Consider the following 6,711-nt stretch of genomic DNA (forward strand, 5'->3'; position numbering starts at 1 on the left):
TATGTAAGGGATGTAAATATTAACCTTTTAATTCGCTTCTACATTTAAATTATTATATATTTTCTTTTGGATTTCCGAGACCGTTACAATTGTTCTCTTTTCTTGCTTATTTCCCTCTTGCAATTAGGGTGAATAGTATATACTATTATATCCTTAGATTAATATCCTTGTCTTTTTTTTTTGGCTTCTTTAATGGGTTCAAACCTATCTTCGTCATTGATCCATGCTTGGATAGAAAGTTGAAAGACATGTTGTAATCTTTTAGCTCTTCTCTTTGTAATGGATCCACTTGACATTGAGATATCTTTTCTGATAACTTGATCTATGTCCATGCTCACATCATCCCCTCCCTCTTTAAAAAGATTCATCCTTAAATATGGACATGTATCAAAAAGGGAAAGGTCAAAAACATTAGAGGTAGCAGACACACCGTACTCACTTGGGAGATCAATTTTGTAGGTGTTGTCATTAATACACTTTAGAACTTGAAAATGTTCATCTCATTAAGGATCCAACTTAGATTTTTGTTGATTGGGAAATATATTTTTTTTGAACACACACTCATTCATTAGGTTGGAAAACTACTTGTTTCCTTCCTTTATTGGTGTGTCGTGCATAGGATTCATTTTTCTTCTGGATATGCTGTATGGCCTTCTCATGTATGGCTTTAATAAGTTCTCCTCTCCGCTGACTATCAGTATCATGAATTTCTTGAAAAATTAAAGACGTGAGATCCAACGGAGTTAAAGGATTAAAACCATAAAGAATCTCAAAATATGAAAACTCTATAGACGTATGAATGCTCCTATTATATGTAAATTCTACCATAGGCAATTAATCCTCTCATGTTTTCAAATTTCAGCCAGTTACAGCTCTCAGTAATGATCCTAAGGTCCTATTAATGACCTCAATCTAAAAATTGGTCTAGGAGTGCACGCAATAGAGAATAAAAACTTAGTTCCTAATTTATTCTACAGAACTCTCTAAAAATAACTAAGAAATCTCACATCCCTATCACTTATAATCGTCGTAGGAATGCCATGAAGTCTCACAACATCCTTAAAAAATAGGTTTGCAATATTTTCCACATTATCAGTCTTATGGCATGCAATGAAATGTGTCATCTTACTAAATTTATCAACAACAATAAATATACTATCACTACTTCTCCTGATCCTAGGCAATCCTAGTACAAAATCCATAGATATATATATTCAAAGTGCTGTAAACATAGGTGAAGGTGTGTATAATCCATGAGGTAGAACTCTAGATTTGGTTTACTTGCATGTAATGCACCTACTACAAATGCACTCAACATCTTTCCTCATGTTAGGCCAATAAAAATGTTCATTCAAAATATATAACGGTCTGTGAACTTGAAAGGAAATAAATTATGAATTGAATGCGAAAACAAAATAAATAGTTAAGGTTTACATTCCTTACACAATAATTCAGATTACCCAATAGGGATACTGGAATGATCATTTTAAAAGAAATAACGAAAATCCAAGAAATTAATAGAAAATAAGTAACTGGGCATCCTATTCATAACCCTCTTGTGGATCGGGCTCTAAATCTTAGTTCTCTTGATTTGAAATGGATAATAAAAGAATGAACTACAATAATCCAGTAAAAATATCACGTTATTCACCGACACAAAAATGAAGGTTAATAAAAATTATGAAAACAACTAATAGAACTTTTTATTTAAGTAAATTCGTTTATCATAAATAAAATCATTTACTGTATACTTACCGTAGCGAGATTTTCAAAACCAACCTATAGAGTCAATAACATAAATAATATCATAATTTCATATGCAATCAGTCAGCAACAATAACTTTCTCTTTTATCAGCCTACTGGTATCCATGGGGGTCCATAGGGATGTCCCTACTAAGCGTAAACCTTTTTTAAAAATATTTTTAATTAACGGGTCGTCTCCATACTCCGTCTGGTATGCGCGCTAAAATATCATCCCTCAATACTCCATCTGACATGAGGGTGAAACGGGTCGTCCCCATACCCCGTTCGGTATGAGTGCCAAAATACTAACTCTCGACACCCCGTCCGGTATGAGGAAACGTTCACGGTAAGGTTCCCTATGTACCTGGTCCGTCCATCATCTCTCAAGATATCCAGTAAGGCTATCGTTCATCCATTTACTTAATCAAATAATTTTCTGTTTATCTTTAATTTCCAGTTTTCCAGTTTAACTGTAATTATATAAAACAAGTAATACATGCATTAAGGAAACATAATCACATCATCATACAAATTCTAGTGTATTATTATGTATTCAAAACTGTAAAATCAACCAATCAGCTAAACATGACAAGCAGTAATAAATAATCGATTCTTGCTCCATCAGTGACCTGTAATTAATTATGGATATTTTTTAACTACACAAAATACTATATTATTATCAATTAAATTTCAGTTCTATAACAGAGAATAAGGTGAGAGATTCTTACACGAATTGTTGCTTGAATGCTAAACTTTTGCCTATGCCTATTTGTTGTCTCCGAGTTTTATGAATTTTTCTTCAGAGATTAAAACACGCTTTAAATACCTAGAAATACCCGAAAAAATTCAAAATTAGTGTTAGAAACCCTTTTTGGCCAATTTCAGAATTTCAGCACGGCGGCTTCGCCGTGCTCTAGTGATGGCACCACCGCTCGTGGTGACGGTTTGCCTTGGGTTAGCCGTTTTCAGCCGTTTTGTACCCATCCCTGCAATAAAATACGTTAAAAGGCCTCAATTGGCCGAAAAAAATCAAAAAATTGAAGCTTACTGGCGATGGAGTTTTTCGATGCGGCGACTCCGCCTGCTCACCTTCGCGGTTGAGTATTTTGCTCCGGTTAACCTGTAGAGAAATGAATGGTGATTACAATGATAAAAAAATTATACAAAATGGGAATCGGGAAGGACCTCATTGGAGGCATTTTTGCTTTTTTCCGCCTTGATTTTTGGTCCTTTTTTTTTCGGTGAATTGAAATTTTCATATAAAAATTGAGAAAAAAATGCTAACAAAGAAAAAAGGCAGTCTTACTTTTTAGTTACTCTAAATAAAAGTTCCTCCGACTTCTCGCACTTGATGGAGTTTTTCCAGAACGGGATGATTTTCGAAGCCTCTAGCTCGTCTAGAAAACTATTAGTTTCAGATGGAGGAGGTACTTTCCCTTTTGCTATTTGTGGATGCTTTTATCGCTCTTGTTACTATTAGCATTCATCTTCAGATAAATCCACGCGAAGAGTACATGCTGATAGAAGCAGACGGAGAAGGTTTTATCAGATTTGGTAAAGAATTCGAGCTGAAATAAGATGAAAACAAATGATTCAATAGAGGAACTGACGAAATTAGTGAGAAAAGTAAAAGCAGCTCCGGAACCTTCGAGAGCGAAAATGAGAGAAAATTTAGAGAACTCGAAGTTGGATTTGCGGAAGATGATGCTTGTACCATTGATGAACAGTGAGAGGGTAATTAATTATACGGAGAAATTTAATTTATGCTTAATTACAAATGTGACCCCATATTTAAACTTTATTACACAAAATACCTTAATATTTAAAGTTTTAAAGAAATTAAAAATAAAAATAATATTACGTGTATATCACGTCAATATTAAAATTAATAATTTAAAGAAAAAAGAACGAGTTATTAATGGCAAAACTGATTTTAATAATTTTGAAAATAGAGGATGAATATTCATAAACGTGATTCATGTTTTCTTTTTTTTTTTTTTTTTGCGAATTTATCCATTTACTGTATCTTTTTTAGCACTCTGGATTTATTTTGGTAAAATATTTACTGATAATTTAAATTTAATTCATAAGATATTCTATTTGAAACTGCTATAGTTATTGAATATATAAAAAAAAATTTGTTGAAAAAATATAGACTTGATTAAAGTAATTTTTTTAAAAAAAATATATATTTAAAAATTTTAACAGTCTATTATAGAAATATTTTTTTTATTCTAATATATATTATTTTTTATATTTAGTAAAAAATAAAATAAAAAATTATAGGCTATGCCATGTGCTTCTTTCTGTTTTTTGAAAATATATAATTAATTACAATTATAATAAATTGCAGCTGTCTTTATTTTATTTTTAAAATTTAGAAATAAATTATGTAAAAAAAAGAATTTCCAGTGAAGATTGGCAAAAGCTGTACTTGTTGAATATAAATAATAAAACTTAACCATTCATGTTTTTGTAGTCATCATTAGTCTGTGTAGTTCTTATCATATATAAATAAAAAAAAATATTAATCACAATATACAATATACAACAAATGAAAATGTCATATACAATGTATAACATAATAATAAATTTGAGTATGTTTTTCTATAAAATTAAGTAAGAGTGTTATATAAATTAAAGTATTATTACTTAAAAAAAAATTGTTCTGGTTGTTATTAAATATATTATATAATAAACGTGGTTAATGACTATAAATTTAATTAATTAATTGTAAAGATGATTAATATTACTTTAGCTTAATGTGCTGATAACATATAGTCAAGCTTTATGCGTATGGTGATGATATCGCTAAGCAATATATATATATATATATGTGTGTGTGTGTGTGTGTGTGTGTGTGTATAAAAAGCTTATATATACATACTTAGAATGAGAAATAATAGACAATCATGGAAAGAAAGAGACGCTAGTAAGATATATTTTTATACTATATTATATTATATTTTTTTAATAGATAATAATGAAATAAAGAATTAAAAAACTTAAATTTCATTGAGTTAAAAAGTTAATAGGAATTAATCGATTCATAAATAAAATATAAAAAATATAAATAGCAATAACGATAACATACTTGGATTTCGAGTTATAATTACTACATTTTATATTCATAGTAGTGGTATAAGTAATATTAACTTGAACACGTTATACATCCCTGTTTATAAGATACTATCTATTAAATATATGAGGTACTACACTACCAAAAATTTTAATGCCATTCGAACTCCATCATCTACAGTACCGGTGATGGCCTCTTGTATCTATAAGTTCTCCCTTGCTATTTTTATACTCATTATTATAGTGATATAAAATAAGAGTGTGAATTGAGATGAGTCTCACGTACTCATTAAGAATAAAGTAGTAAATTTAACCACGTACTAAGAACACAAATTTTTTAGGTACAATACAATCGTAAAACAGTATTATAGCGAGAAAAGAAAATAAGAAAGCAATCAAGCTAGAAGCAAACATAATTAAAGGTATTCTTATTGAGACATTCCATTTATACATTTGTTACACAACAACATTTTTAGGCTTCACAAGAATTTCTACACTAATTCCAATAACATGACATAGCTTTCACGTCATTGTTGCGATATTCGCGACTCATCTTCCCCTTTTATTTTTGTTCAAAACACTCCATTTACTTATTTGTACTATTAGCTTGTTTTTTTCTATTCTTCTCAAAGATTCGTATATCGAAAGTGTTATATTTATTCGATCGTTTAAGTATAGATACGTTTTAATTTCTCTTATTTAATAATTATTGTAGAGGCCCAGAACCTTAAAGAAAATGAATTTATAATTTAAATACAGACACGAATAATATAATTAGGGTTTACATTCCTTACACAATAATTTAGAATGCCCAATAGGGCTATGAGAATGTCCCTACTAAAAGACAAATGGTAATTGAAGAAAAAAAGTGAATAAATAAGCATTCTAAAACAACATTCACTAGCACTTCAAGGGAGTCCGGGTGGTGAACTACTCACAACTCTTTTGCTAATCGGAATTTAGATCTTGGTTTTTTTGATCTGAAATGATCAATAAATAGGTGAGCTACACTAGCACAGTAAGAATATGTAATACATAGGTCCAGAATTTGGTATGGAATTAATTTTAAAATTCTAAAAATATATAAGAATCAATTTTTAAAATTAATAAATTTTAATTTATTGTTAAATTATGGAAAAAAAATAGGTTGAGGATGAAATTGAAAATAATTGGAAAAAAGAGGTGAAAATTTGGGTTCGGATGGTATTTTTGAAAGAAAAATCGAAAATTGGGGATCAGAACGCAATTAAGGTAAATTTTACCACGTAGGATCACCCAGTTAGCAGTCTTGACGAATTGAAATGTGCCGCGTGGCAAGGCACACTGATTCGGTGTCACGCAGGAGACCACACTACCAATCTGCATGTTTTGCGATGGGACAACCCAGAAGTGTTACTGCGCGCGTGGACAGTCCGGATCCATTCCCTCCTCATAGCGCGATCAGACGGTCACGATCAAATGTGATGAATAGTTCAGATTCGTTTTTTCTTTAAATGCGATCGGATGGTCGAGATCAAATCGCGATGAACGATCCAGATTTATTTATTCTTTAAACGCGATCGGACGATCGAGATCAAAGGCGATGAACGGTCCAGATTAACACGAGAGGGGTATAAATATTTTGCATCATACTAAACCCAAACCCTAGCCACCAGCCTCCCACCAGAGAAGAAGAACCAGTCACCGGAGAAGTGAGTCGACCGCCAACCGTCGCCACACCGGAGCCACATCCTACCGCCAAAAAATATAAAAATTCTCATATTCGCTCGAAACTTGGTTTTAAACATCCTCATGGCCAAATTAGAGTAAAAGAAACGACAGGTGAGAATAAAATCGTGAGCAAAACCTGCAACCGCCTTCGATAAGCCACTTCTCGTTTCTCGTTTCGT

At 31.4% G+C, this 6,711-nt stretch overlaps 1 long non-coding RNA gene across 3 annotated transcripts; it reads right to left on the minus strand.

Annotated features, from left to right (window-relative positions):
* Positions 1-1,376: 1,376 nt before the first annotated feature.
* On the minus strand, positions 1,377-3,469 carry LOC110810872 (uncharacterized). Of its 3 annotated transcripts, none has more exons than XR_015818521.1 (4): positions 3,355-3,469; positions 3,051-3,261; positions 2,793-2,864; positions 1,377-2,570 (listed from the first exon to the last, which is right to left on the minus strand). It is a non-coding gene; the product is annotated as an uncharacterized LOC110810872 (long non-coding RNA). The 3 variants fall into 3 exon arrangements; XR_015818520.1 differs by having other exon boundaries at positions 1,377-2,730; XR_002539050.2 differs by having other exon boundaries at positions 1,377-2,864; positions 3,355-3,468.
* Positions 3,470-6,711: the final 3,242 nt, after the last annotated feature.

This window comes from Carica papaya, chromosome 4 (assembly GCF_054855325.1).
Source record: "Carica papaya isolate Zhongbai chromosome 4, ASM5485532v1, whole genome shotgun sequence".
Taxonomy (NCBI): domain Eukaryota; kingdom Viridiplantae; phylum Streptophyta; class Magnoliopsida; order Brassicales; family Caricaceae; genus Carica; species Carica papaya.